Source organism: Crocuta crocuta, unplaced genomic scaffold, assembly GCF_008692635.1.
Source record: "Crocuta crocuta isolate KB4526 unplaced genomic scaffold, BGI_CrCroc_1.0 scaffold158, whole genome shotgun sequence".
Lineage (NCBI taxonomy): Eukaryota > Metazoa > Chordata > Mammalia > Carnivora > Hyaenidae > Crocuta > Crocuta crocuta.
The window spans coordinates 2,180,028-2,194,290 of NW_027532590.1; the positions used below are offsets into that span (position 1 = coordinate 2,180,028).

Below are 14,263 nucleotides of genomic sequence, written 5' to 3' on the forward strand. Positions count from 1 at the left end.
CAAAATCATGACCCATCTGTCTTCAGAGGTCTTAGAAATTACTGGAGAGAAAAAAATAAAAACTAAAAAAAAAAAAAGAAAGAAAAAAAAAGAAATTACTGGAGAGAGAATAATTACTGTACTTAAAAGTTTTAAACAATATGTAATACTGCACTAAGTTGTAAGAAATCGGTTCTATAGTAATTGTGTCTCAATCAATGATATAGCTAATAAGTGCATGACAGCTCATGAAGCAGAGTCTGACAAAGGCTGGGATTCTCAAGTCAGACTTCCTTAGGTAATAATTTGAGATAAATCTTAAAGGACTTATCAGATTTGGATAGGTAAAGATGAGTTGTTGGCAGGGAGGATATCACAAGTAAGAAGAAAAAAGCCAGTCGGTGATGGAATTGTATTTTCATTTTGCTTTGTGTTGTTTTTCCTTTTGTTTTGTTTTGTTTTTAGAATTGTATTTCCTTAGAAATATTTTTTTCAGGGTGCCTGGGTGGCTCAGTCGCTTAAGCATCCAACTTCAGCTCAGGTCATGATCTCGAGGTTCGTGGGTTCGAGCCCCATGTCCAGCTCTGTGCTGACAGCCGTCTCAGAGCCTGGAGCCTGTTTTGGATTCAGTATCTCCCTCTCTTTCTCTGACCCTCCCCTGCTCATGCTGTCTCTCTCTCTCTCTCAGAAATAAATAAAACATTACAAAAATATTTTTTCAAGTAAAAATTTTCCAATAGAAGTTCAGTGGGCTCTTGCCCAATAAGAGTTTGACTTGCACAAGTGCAATTACGTACATATTTTTTTAATAATACAATACTGTAAATGTATTTTCTCTTCCTTTAATTTTCTTCATTACATTTTCTTTACTCTAACTTACTTTATTATAAGAATACGGTATATAATTCATATACCATACAAAATATGGGTTAACTTACTGTCTATGGCATTGGTAAGGCTTCCAACCAACAGTAGGCTATTAGTGGTTAAGTTTTGAGGGAGTCCAAAGTTATATGCAGATTTTCAATTGTTGGGGGGGGTACCCCTAACCCTTGTGCTGTTCAAGGGTCAACTGTACATAATACACCAGATTGTATATCCCAAGCAGAATTGACATTCTCATGATGTGAAGCTTAGAAATATGAAATAAAAATTAGTAGAAGTTAATTATAATCACTCTCATCTTTCTTCATGTGTTAATATGCCCAATTATTTTTGCTTAAAGTAATTTAAGTAGAAGTTAGTATCAGTATTAGTAAATTCTACCTATTTAGAAGACTAAAATGTTTGTAGAAGAAAGGTTTTTTTAATATATTGAAGACATGGGAAGAGTACCGGAGTATCTTCACATGGCCATATCCATAAAACTCGGGCTTTTTATGATTATGAAATAAGTTATTGAAGACGTTTTCAGAAATACTCATTATCTCAGATATGCTTGCCTTCTTATCCTGTAATTGACTAATAAGTAGCCTGAAAGGTATTCTCAGTTGATTGTAATCCAATGTGGTAAAGCTACTTAACAAAGTATGATACCTTAATGTCCTGGAAGAATTAGTGTGGGTTCCAAAATTTCAATAGGTTAAACTTTAGTGAAAGGATCAGGACAGTGTATAATTTGTAAGAATGCATGTTTTGTATGCTGTTTCTTCATGTTGAACTTTTGATGCTGTTTGCATTAGCCACCAAGTTAGAACCAACATTCTATCAGCAGAACACACCACTACCTTCCAGGGCAGTGAGTCAAATTCTGAACAGAGATACTGCTCCAACCAAGGTCTATGACTCTCCACTGGTTCCAAAAGAAAAACAATCACAGAAGAAATAGGTTTGAAGTGCACGATATTTCTTATAAACCTGCAAAATTAAATCTGCTGAAAAATTAGTGTCTTATTGAACTACAAGAATAAAGTAGTAAAATAATGCCCCCATTCAAAAAAAATTGTAAAGAATGCCTGTTTCTAATTTCCTTCTTCCTCTTCCCAGTGAATATTTTGAAGCTAGAAAAATGCAATAAACTATATTAAATAGAAATCTGATGGGTCTGCCTTTATTTGACATTCTAAAAGAACACATGGGACATATGAAAGATATTTGTGAGAAGACCTTTCTTAATGAAATGGTCATCTTAAGGTCTCTCTACCCTCGATTACCTGGAGAGAAACTTCTAATTTACATCACCATGCATGGTAACTGTTCTCCAGTCAGCCTGTTATCAAGCATGTGGCATGGGGAAGAGTGTCTGCCTTTTTAGGAGACCTGTATTCTCTGATCTTAATAGGTAGTAAGAGAGTGGAACTAATAATGGCTAAGAATTGAATGAGAACTAAAAACAGTACACTTTCACTCTCTGAACAGCTGAATTCCAATTACATCAATCAGTTTCTTTTCATTTTCAAATGTATAAACAGCTGTTATATAGAGGAATGTTAAAAGAATTCACTGAATTTGTCTGAAAGATAAAGGCAATGTAAAAGATGATAGCAAGACAAATCTAATAACATCCAAATACAGTGAATGAGTTTAGACTCAGGCTTTCAACTCAACTATTTGGAAAACATTGCTATACATAATATTTGGCATGAAGTTTAGGAGGACACTTCAAACTTTAATAATACTACCCATGAGCAATGTGACATTTACTTAATCTTCCTAGATACCTGTCTTTACTGGAAAATGAGGATTAAAGTTTTACCTCCCAGAATCATCTTGAGAGTCAAATAAGATATTTCAAATGTTTATTGAGACAAAGTATGGGTGTGAAAACATTTCATAAATTGTATAGTGCTAAACACATGGTAATTGGGAATACACTTTAATTTTTGTTTGTGCCAAAAGCACACAAAATTAAATTATTTGCAATTTTTCATTCATAGTACACATTAATCATTGGTTCAGGCTTAGCCCACCTTTATTTAATTGGTTGATTACTTAGCTAGCATTTTTAAACTTTTTAAAAATATTTATTTATTTTTGAGACACAGAGAAACAGAGCTTGAGGCAGGGAGGGGCAGAGAGAAAGAGGGAGACACAGAATCCGAAGCAGGATCCAGGGTCTGAGCTGTTAGCAGAGGGCCCAACTCGGGGCTCGAACCCACAAACCCTGGTATCACGACCTGAGCCAAAGTCAGATGGTCAATGGACTGAGCCACTCAGGCACCCCCTTAATTAGCAGTTTTAATAATGTAATAAGCATTCATGAAATCACCACTAAAAACATAAGCTAGCGCTGATTTTAAACTTGGCCTCATAGTCCCTTCCCCCACCTCCTACCTCCTTGCTAAATCCCATGTTCATCATTCCCTTGTTCTTTGTTCTTCAGTCTGATTAGTCCCTGTATATTTTTCTTCTCTTTAATAATAATTTATTTATATTGTTTGGTAATTGTATAATAATTATCCACAAATAATGACAGTTTTATTCTTCCGTATGTCTCCAATTTCATTTTCTTATCTTATTACACTAACAGCTGCAAAAAATGTTGAAAGCCTCAAAACTGATGAGCTAAGTATCTATGGTAAGATTCTAGCAAAAAAAAAAAACAAGGCCATGAAAAGAAGAAAATAATTAAAACAGTATTCACTCTAATACAAATCAAAACCACAATGAGATATTGGTGTAGCCACTCTGGAAAGCAGTATGGAGGTTCCTTGAAAAATTAAAAATAGAACTACCCTATGACCCAGAAATTACACTGCTAATTATTTATTCAGAAGATACAAAACTGTTAATTCAAAAGGACACATGCACCCCAATGTTTACAGCAGCAATATCAACAATAGCCAAAGTATGGAAAGAGCTCAAATGTCCATTGACTGATGAATGGGAATATTACTCAGCTATCAAAAAGAATGAAATCTTAACCATTTGCAGCAATGTGAAGTATTATGCTAAATGAAATAAGTTAGAGGAAGACAAATATCATATGATTTCACTTATATGTGGAATTTAAGAAACACAGCAGATGAACATAGGGAAAAGGGAAGCAAAAATAAGATAAAAACAAAGAGGGGGACAAACCATAAAAGATTCTTAAAAACAGAGAACACACTGAGGATTGCTGGTGGGGTGTTGGGTGGGGGATGGGCTTAATGAGCAATGGGCATTAAGGAGGGCACTGTTTGGGAGGAACACTGAGTGTTGTATATAAGTGATGAACCACTAAATTCTATTCCTAAAATCATTATTACACCACATATTAACTAGCTTGGATTAAATAAAAAATAATTTTTAAAATAGTATTCATTGTAGAGACCACATCTCTGCGCCTCCATTTTAAAGATTATACCCAACTGAGAAAATTTGAAGCAACGCAAAAAGAACTTCCATGGACTTCCATCACCACATCTACCCACCTAAATTAATTTGCTGGGTCTGCCATCACCAAGTACCACAGACTAAGTGGTTTAAACAACAGAAATTTATTGTCTTGCACTTCTCCAGGCTAGAATTTCAAGATCAAGTGTGTGCAGTTTTGTTTCTTTCCTTGGCTTGCAGATGGCCACCTTTTCCCTGTCTCTTCACATGTTCTTTTATTTTGCATACACATCCCTGGTGTGTAGGGACACCAGTCATATTGGATTAACCCCTCACCTTGGTGGCTTCATTTTACCTTAATTATCTCTTTAAATACCCTGTCTCCAAATACAGTCTTATTCTGAGGAACTGGGGATTAGGCCTTCAGCATATGAATTTTGAGTGGGGAGACACATGATTCACCTTATAACACCATCTATGACTATCTGTAACTCAGATGATACTTTTCTGCTCCTGTTGCTGGGTAGATTTGGTCCCACATCAAGGCACACGATGGGACTGCATTTTAGCTCCCCTCTCCTCTTAGGCAGGCAAACTTGAGCAGAGCACAGCCTACACATGTATAGGTTATGATCCAGTATGGAACCAAATATTGCACTTCCCACCAATTACTACAGAGGGACACTCTATGCTCTTATCTAAAACTGACCCATGCACTTATGTACTTGATCTTCAGTCTTCTGCCTATTCAAGGCCACACTGCCATTTCTCACCTTTTTATGCCACATCATTAAATTTTTTCCTCTGAAACTAATCACTTCCTTCAACATACAAACATGCTGCTACTTGCTCCATCTTTAGCCACACTTTTATTCTCATCTTTGACTCCACTTTGCCTTGCACAAGCTACCATCATTTCTCAGCTCCCTTTATGGCAAATCTTTTCGAAGAATAGTCTAGCGTAATTATTTCAAATTTGTCTCCTTGCATTCTCTCTTATCTCACTTTTGACAGACTTGCTGTCTCTGCTCTCTATAAAAAAACCATTCCCATCAAAGTCACAGAAGACCTCCATGTTGCTAAATCTAAAGGTCAATTCTTTTTGTTCATGTTACTTGATCCAGCAGCAGCATTTGATTTTGATTAAACTGATATTGGTGTTTGATATGCTTTTTTAAAACTCAGCTTCCAGAACACCATGTTCTTGGATTTCTTTCCATCTTGCTGGTCACCCCTTCTCAATTTCCATTTCTGGTTTCTTCTCTTTTCCCAGATCTCTTAAGTTGAACATTGCCCAGAGCCCAGTCTTTGAGCTTCTTCTCTTTAATATCTAGATTCACATGTACTGAGTTCAGCCTCACAGCTTTAAGTACTGTCTGCACCACAATGACTCCCAAATTTTCTCTCCTGAACTCTAACTGTGAATATCCAAACTTCTATTCAACATTTTCTCTTGGATGTTGTGATAGGCAAAATTCTAAGGTTGTCCCTCAAGAGTCCTGGCCCCTGGCATACATGCCCTGAAAAAGCCCTGGGACTGTAGTTATGATAAATCTTCCTCCTGTGGTGATGTGTTACATGGCACAGTTAAATTTTAAAAGGCAGGATAGGGTGATAAAATTAAGAGAAATTTTAAAAATGATCCCTTTTACAATTACATCAAAGGAATAAAATACCAAGAATAAATTTAACCATCGAGGTGAAAAACCCATATACTGCAAACAATAAGACACTGCTGAATGAAGTTGAAGACAACACAAATAAATGGTAAGGTATTCCATGCTCATGGATTGGAAGAATTAAAATTGTTAAAATGTACAAAGCAATCTACAGATTCAATCAAATTCCTATCAAGATTTCAAAGGCACTTTTCACAGAAATAGAACAGATAATTCTAATATTTATATGGAACCACAAAATATCCCATATAGCCAAAGAAATCTTGAGAAAGAAGAACAAACTGGAAGATCACTCTCCCTGATTTTAAACTAATATTACACACATAGGAATTAAAACAGTATAGCGTTGGCACAAAAACAGACACATAGATCAGTGGAACAGAATAGAAAGCCAAGGAACAAATCTCCATATATATGGTCAATTAATTTACAACAAAGAAGGCAAGAATATACTATGGGGAAAGATAGTCTCTTTAATAAAAGATGAGAAAACTGGTCAGTTACATGCAAAAGAATGAAACTGAGCCATTCTCTCACACTATACCCAAAATTAACTCAAAGACTTGAGTCTAATTAACCTAAGACTTGAATATGATACCTGAAACCACAAAACTCCTAAGGGGGGGGGGGAACCTATGCATCAACATTATTCTTGGAGTTAATTTTTTGAATCTGTGAAGGCAAGGGCAACAAAAGCAAAATAAACAAATGAGACTACATCAAACTACAAAGCTTCTTCACAGTGAAGGAAACCATCAACAAAGTGAAAAGGCAACCTACTGAATGGGAGAAGATATTTGCAAATCATATATCTAAATATGGGAAGAGGATTTGAATAGACATTTTTCCAAAGAAGATGTACAGATGAGCAACAGGCACATGAAAATTGCTCAACATCAGGAAAATGCAAATCAAAATCACAATGAGACATTATCATCTTACTCCTGTTAGAATGGCTATTATTTAAAAATTGGAAATAATAACTATGGGCAAAAATGTGGAGAAAAGAGAACTTAATTTACTGTTTGTGGAAATGTAAATTGGTACAACCACTATGGAAAATAGTATGGAGTTTCCTCAAAAAATTAAAAATAGAACTATCATATGATCCAGCTTTTCCACTTCTGGGTATTTATCTGAAGAAAACAAAAACACTAATTTGAAAAGATAAGGGCACCACTCTGTTTATTGCATCATTATTTACAATAACCTATATACAGAAACAACCTGTGTTCACTGATGGGTGAATGGATAAAAAGGATGTGGCATATATATATACAATGGAATACTACTTGGCCATAATAAAAAGAATGAGCTCATGTCATGTGCAATGACATGGATGGACCTTGAAGGTATTATGCTGAGTAAAGTAAGTAAGACAGGGAAAGACAAATACTATATGCTTTCACTTATATGCAGAATCTAAAAAACAAAACAAGCGCTCATAGATACAAACAATACATTGGTGGTTGCCAGAGGGAAGGAAGATAAGGAGGTGGGTGCAATGGTTGAAGGGGATCAAGAGTTACAAACTCCCAGTTGTAAAATAAATAAATCATGGGGGTATAATGTACAACATGGTGACCATCACCAATAACATTGTATTGCATATTTGAAAGTTGCTAAGAGAGTAGATCTTGAAAATTCTCATCCTAAGTTAAAAAAAAAATAACCAGATTTACTGTCTTAATCATTCTCAGTGTATACAAATATCAAATCATTGTGTTGCATATCTTAAACTAATATGATGTTATATGTTATATTAAATAAAATGATATTTCCAGAAAAAGGCAGAAATAATATAGGATGGGTAAGCATTAGCTATTGCCTATACTTTAATCTAATCATCTACTCTTTTGGAAACAGTTACTTATGTAAATTCAGGCAAATTGTGAATAAATTTTTTTTGAAAAAAAAAATAGAAATGGGAGATATCCAGGTGGGTCTGACCTAATCACTTGAGTGATTAGCAAAGAGCTTAAAAAAAAAAAAAAAAAAAAAAAAAGCACTTTCTCCAGCTGGTCTCAGAAAAGGAAGTGAGAAAATTAAAGCATGAGAGGAATTCAACACGAGGGAAATTTTCCATTGCTGAGGGAGAAAGTCATGGAGCAAAGACCTCAGGGTGGCCTCTAGTTGCTGAGAGCAGCAGCCACCTGACACACAGCAGAAGAACAGGGACCTGAGTCCTACCACCACAAGAAACAGAGTTCTGCCAACAGCTTAAATGGGCCTAGAAGTAGCTTGTTCCCCAGAGCTTTTGGACAAAAACTCAGCCCTCCCAACACCTGATTGCAGCCTTATGAAACCCTGAACAGAGAATCCAGCCATGAACGGCCTGACTTCAGAACTTCTAGTGGGTGTTATTTAAATCCACTCCACTTCTAGTAATTGGTTACACAGGGAAAGAGCAGGGCAAAAAAAAAAAAAGAAAGAAAGAAAGAAAAGAGAGAGAGAAAGATAGGAAGAGAGGGAGGGAGGGAGAGGAAAGGAGAGAGCAAGGGAGGGAGGGAAGGAAGGAGAGGAAGGAAGGAAGGAAGGAAGGAAGGAAGGAAGGAAGGAANAGAGGGAAGGAGGGAGAGGAAAGGAGAGAGCAAGGGAGGGAGGGAGGGAAGGAGAGGAAGGAAGGAAGGAAGGAAGGAAGGAAGGAAGGAAGGAATGAAGGAAGGAAGGAAGGAAGGAAGGAAATGACAAAATACAAATGTGTAACAGGCACCCCAAGCTCGGCATTTCCAAAACTGACCTCTTGATCTTCCCTCCAAATTGGCTTCACCTCATTCTTCCCCATTTTCATTGATGGTACCTCCTTCCTTCAGTGGCTCTGGCCAAACACTGGTATTAATCCTTGACTCCTCTCTTTCTTTCACAAACCACATCTAAATTGTCAGGAAATCCTGTTGGCTCTGCTGTCAAACTATATCCAGGTCACAATGCTTGTCTCCACGTCCTCTGCTACTTTTGTCTGAAACCCCATTATCACCTCCCCAGCAGTGACTGCAATGGCCTCTTAGTTGGATCTCGCACTTCCCCCCACCCAATGTCTGCTCTCAGCACAATGGCCAGGGAAGCCTTTGTAAAACTGGAAGTCAGATCGGGAAACGCCACTGATTGCAATGCTGCCAAGAGTCTTCGTTTTACTGAGAGTGAGCGCTTATGACAGCAAAGAGAGAAACAGGCTTCCCGTCCTGTTACCAGCGTCCCAAAGAGGAAAAAACAAGGAAGAGGTATTTGAACAGAAGTTCCAACAGAGTATAATTTTACCTCCAGCCCCAGTTGTCTTTGCACTGAACAAATTTATTAACAAACTCAGTAAAGGGAAAGTTCCTGATTATCTCAACACCCTCGAATTTTCTGTGAACAGTAGAAAGGACTAGACGTTCTCTGCTTTGAAATCTTCCATTGGAAGCTGTTGTGATTAAAAAAAATAATAATAATAAGGTTGGAATTTGTTCCCAGTCCCTCTGCCATTTCCCAGCCACAGGACCCTGGCACGCCCTTTGGTCTGTGAGGCCCAATTTCTCATCTGAAATGGAAGTCTGTGAGGCCTGCCCTGCCCAATTCACGGGGCCACCGTAACAATTAATGGAGATTCTCACATTTGGGGGAACACATTCTAATGAAAGAGCTCTGTGCATATGTCCGTCCTTATTTATAACAGAACTGCCTACCAGTTCCCTGGTGAATGAACGGCTTCTCAGCACCTCATCACTCCTCCTGGAGCCAATGAACTTCCCTATAAAATTACAAAGAGTTCCAGACCTGCAGGTGACCCTCAGGCTTGGGTGCTGGCTGCTTACCCTGTGACCAAGTAATGAAGAGCACGTTATGGCTCGTAAATTTTCAGAGCTGTCTTTTTCCTGCAGAATTTGAAATGAAGGCGGAAAGGGGGATTGGCGCTATTTGGTAAATACATCCATTCCTTCCTCTTACACAGCAATCCCAGCGTTCAGATGTCAGCTAGGATTACCACACATTTCAGCTTCTGCCTTTCTTCATTTCCACATCCCCAGCCTTGCTGAGGAAAAAGGAAATGACAGAACAACCCCAAGAAAGAGCAGAGCAACGGTCCCAAGGAAGAGTGGCATCATAGGAATGTGCCGTAGGTGCCTGGGCAAGTAGTTCTGGTAGTGCAGGGCTCAGCTGTTAGAGGTTGCTGGCCCGTTGCACTTCCCAGGGCACTGCCATCGCATGTGGTGTGCCTTCCCAGTGTGATTCCGATATTATGACAGACACGACAGAGAAAACACAGCCACTGGAAGAGAAGTCTGAAAACCAAGTAGGAAAATCCTCAGAATAAAGAGTGATTATAATAGTCTCTAGAAGCCATATTTTTGATTCCCACCACACCCACCACAGATGAACTCAAAACAGAGCAGATCTTCGTAAATCTTTTTACAAGGCCTGCAGTCCTTTCACACCCCCCACCTCTGAGCTATGTTTACGATGAGAGCTTCATGTAGACTTGCTATGTGGGGTATCTTCTGTTTCTCTCCAAAGTCTATGTTTTACCTCTGGGCCTCGATCCCTAACTGGGAGGCCAACCTGTGTGAAATTCATTATCTTATGACGTCTAGTTGGGTCCAGCCAAAGGGGATCATTACCAGTAGAGCAGAAGGAAAAGGAGAGTGAGATCTCAGGTTGTTTCCCACCCCCCCAAACCTGTACTCTCACACTGGGAGTACCTCGGGCTTCTGTGTCCCTCAACCAAGGTCACTTTTCATCTCAAGGCATTACTGCCCCTCCCCTTAGACTCAGGTCTCCATGCCTCCATCTTGTTCCTTTGGAACCAGGGGTTGTGACAGCTCTGTTATTAATGGCCCTGAAAATACTTTCCTACAACATCACCACTGCTCTATAAATTTATTCAACCCTCCTCAAGTTCTCCATTTTGCAGGTGGCATCTGTTTCTTGGTGAGCCCTGCCTGATATACTTGCTAATTAAATGAGCATGTCCTAAATGTTTCTTTACCTCATTTGTCAGACACATGACTATAAAAGAGCCCCCCAGTGGACACTCTATCTAATTTTGTACATTCTATGCAAGAAATGTATCTTTATATTTTAATAAGTATATCCTTCGAGAGCCACCTGGGTGGCTCAGACAGTTAAGTGTCCGACTTCGGCTCAGGTCATGATCTCACCGTCGGTGAGTTCAAGCCCCATATTGGGCTCTGTGCTGACAGCTCAGAGCCTGGAGCCTGCTTCAGATTCTGTGCCTCTCTCTCTCTGCCCCTCTCCTGTTCATGCTCTGTCTCTCTCTGTCTCTCAAAAATAAACATTAAAAAAAACTTTTAAATAAAAAATAAGTATATCCTTCAAATCTCACCTTAAATGTCTCTTCTTCCAATATGCATTCCCCAAACCATAATCTCTTTTATGGTATCTGGCTTTTCTCTACTATTGCCTAGAGCAGTTTGTTGTCATATACGTTTGCTTGTTTTCATGTTCAATGCCTGCTGCCTGCCAGATCTTAAACTTCGTGAAGGCAGCAATGATGTACATTGCCTTCAGCACTATGTTCTATACGCAGGCACCCTGGACCACGATAGATGTGCATTAACACATGTTGTGTAGGCAACTGAGTTAAAATAGGTAAGAGGGAGAAGAGCCATCTAATTCCTCATGCCAGACACATTTCAACCTCAACACCTGTGTAGCTTGCCGCCCCACCCCCACCTCGCCCCGCACAAGTCAGGGTTATCATCCTTCTTGTACCTTGCCTGCCCAAGTGCAAGCATTCCACAGCACCTTAAAGCCCTCATCCACCTTCCTCCTCTCTCTACTCCTGTGAGTGAGTGTTGCTTCCCTAAAATAGACTGTAAGCATCTAGAATATAGGATCTATGACTTAGATTTATTTTGTAGCCCCTGTCAAACACCTTAAATAAGAAAATCTAGAACTGAGGTCCCTCTAGGCCAAGGGCTCTCCAAAATGGCACGAGAGCTATAAGGCTGACAAAAGGAGCTCAAAATAACTTATCGGAAATAGTCTGTGTAACTGCAGGATGGAGAGAGAAGGTCCAAGACTCAGACCTCATTTCAATTATGAGGCTTCTGTAGCATATAATCCCATTCTGAATCCCATTCTGCATCCTTCAGCCACATAATTCTTTGCCAAAATAGAAATACCCCTCATCAAAAAATACTTACATCCCAACACAGAAAAAAACATTAAAAACTCCTTAGCACTGTTTTAAACCTACTCCAGCATTACAGAATGTTTGCTGTACATACAACTTCCACTCCAGACTTCTACTGCGACAGGGATATTTTCTCCATCTATATTCCCATTAGGAATTTATAGATGCAGTTTTCAGATCAATCCAGTCTATGGTAAAAAGAGGAAAGACAGAGGCATCTGGGTGGCTCAGTTGGTTAAGCGTCCGACTTGGGCTCAGGTCATGATCTCACAGTTTGTGGATTCGAGCCCTATATCCAGCTCTGTGCTGACAGCCAGCTCAGAGCCTGGAGCCTGTTTCAGATTCTGTATCTCCCCCTCTCTCTGACCCTCCCTGCTCACACTGTCTCTCTCACTCTCAGAAATAAAGAAAACATTAAAAAAAAAAAAAAAAACAGAGGAAAGACAGCACAAAGCCCTGACAGCATTATACACCAGGCAACAACTTTCGATGCAGCATAGTTTAAATCGTGTGTTTGATTACCTGATTATTTCAATATAACTGTGTTTTATATTGACTTTTGGGAAAGCCTCCTTTGTTTGTATTTCTTGCTACCCTTACTGGAAAAAACGTTAAGAAACGAATAAATTTTTTTAATAATCAAGCTAATTTTGGAGCTCAGGACAACTGTGTGAGCTAAAGTGCCTATCTTTAATGAGAATATACCCTTTTAAAATAGAAACGAAACTTTCACCAGGATGTATTGAGAAGTTTATTATTTTCCTTTATGTTTTATCTTCTTCCTTTTTCTTACAAATGGGCACTTTTGGAAGAGAAATGAATTCTGCCTAATCTGCCTTAGATCTGACCTGGCTTATTTGAGAAGCTTGTAGGTGAGACTGACCAGACCTAAGCACACTTTGGGTTCATCTGGTCCAATCTGCAACATCTACAAAAAGCATTTAACTTAACTTCTTGCATCCTATCAAAGTTAGATGCTGTTGAAATAGTCCTTGAATTTTTTCTTACCCCAAATCATACCGTATGAAGTATATGCTCAAAACCCATAAAGTAAAGTTGCCCAGACTAAGAAAAGTAAATTCTAAAAGTCCTTTTTGTTTTCCAACAAGGTTAAAATCACAAGTTCAACATGCGATAATACATAGAAGATTGATACACAATGTGTATAAACATGGTGACAGAGAAGGCCAAGAGCTGTCCATCCCATCATGACGCAGTTCAAAATTTGACATGTTTGAACTCTCAACACACTTGGTGAACTTCCGGTAAGCTCTACCAATCATAATTAACCACTAATGAAATTTTACTAGGAAAAATATTACAAGCTGTATTCAAAATCTCTTTAAGTCTGAAGGAGCAAATTCCGTGAGAATGATTGCCTTCCTATATAAGAGACTGCCACAGAAAGGCTCAGAAACAAATCTGTCCCCAACAGCTAATAATTCACCTATTATCAAAACCTCTAGAATCATAATACCTCAGTCCCAACTGAGAGCCTGCAAATATGTGACAAAACAATTGATGAATGGCAGTGACCAACCGAATTGGTAATGTGCCTTGGGATTTGGGAACTCCACCCACCCTATGTGTGAGAAGAATTTATGAAGATAACATGACATGCTAATATATTTTTACAGCTTAAACAAGATATTCCATGCCATTTTTGAGCACCACACATAGTTTATCAATATAACTCTTAAGACCTTTATCCCCTTTTGTTTCTTTGCTGCTGCACATAATATAATTATCAAAAAGGTTAAGACTTATGAGTGGAAGCATTTGAACCCTAGACAGAAGCTCCTTTTTTTTTTTTTTTTTTCTTTCTCTACTTCTGTTGTCTTCACTGGTTCATTTCACCTTTGGCTGTTTTTGTTGCAGTTGTCTTAATACAATCTTCAGCCATAACAGAAACATAACAAAAATTGTAAATGGCTGAGATGTGACCTTTGAAAAACTTTATTCTTCTTTCTTCTTTGAGATGGGTCAGGTGGTACATCACATCCTAAAGCAGCATTGGCTAGAGTTCAGGTATCTTTCACAAAGAAATCAAGGTCACCACCTCTGAAGGATAAAACTTTAGTTCACAGGTAGAAAAGACATCAGTGCTGTCCTCTCCTGAGCTGTCAGTGAATGTCAGATCTACTTCTGAAAGCTGTTCTCATTCTCTAACACAGTTGAGCAGTTAATTATAGAAAAGTACTTCAGGCTTCTC

General features: G+C 38.5%; 1 pseudogene; it reads left to right on the forward strand.

The window, feature by feature from the left end:
• Window positions 1-8,967: 8,967 nt before the first annotated feature.
• LOC144244363 (keratin, type II cytoskeletal 8-like) overlaps window positions 8,968-14,263 on the forward strand; it is a 28,070-nt pseudogene continuing 22,774 nt past the window's right edge.